Raw genomic sequence first — 640 nt, forward strand, 5'->3', positions numbered from 1 at the left:
ACTGTCATGAAGATATGATCTAGCTCTACGATTCCAAATGTAATGATTAGGAAACAAAAATGCTCCTGTAGTTAAAGCACAAGAATTGATTGCAGATGGTAATACTTTGCTACAAACTCTGGGTGACCATAAGCAAATCACAATCTTGATATACCTGGTTTTCCCCTCTGTGAATAATCCTACCCATCCTAATAACAAACACCCAATTTAATAATACTAATAAATAAAGGGAATAATAGTTTTGGGTTAAAGGATGGGTCTGGGAGGCAGAAGATCGGAGTTTTCTTCCCAGTTTTGCCATTGACTTGCTGTGTGACGCTAGCCTTAGATCAGTGTTTCCCAAACTGGGGTTCGTGAACCCCTGGGGGTTCACGAAATGTTACAGGGGGTTCTCGGGGAAAAATTCCCTAATGGCAGACAGAGCTGTCCCTAGGGACCCTGGGCAGCATGGGAGACTTAACCTTCAAGACTCCTTATAAGAAATGGAAAGGGAGGTGGATATTTTTTGCTGTTTTTGAAATTAAATAGGCAGCTAGTATTATTTTTAAAATTATTATGAAGAACAAATTTAAGCTTTGTTGTAACGTGCGTTGTTTGCCTGGACTGCTCAAGACCTGAATGCTTGTGTAGGAGGAACTCT

This window comes from Terrapene carolina, unplaced genomic scaffold, assembly GCF_002925995.2.
Source record: "Terrapene carolina triunguis isolate 2854851 unplaced genomic scaffold, T_m_triunguis-2.0 Scaffold113, whole genome shotgun sequence".
NCBI lineage: Eukaryota > Metazoa > Chordata > Testudines > Emydidae > Terrapene > Terrapene triunguis.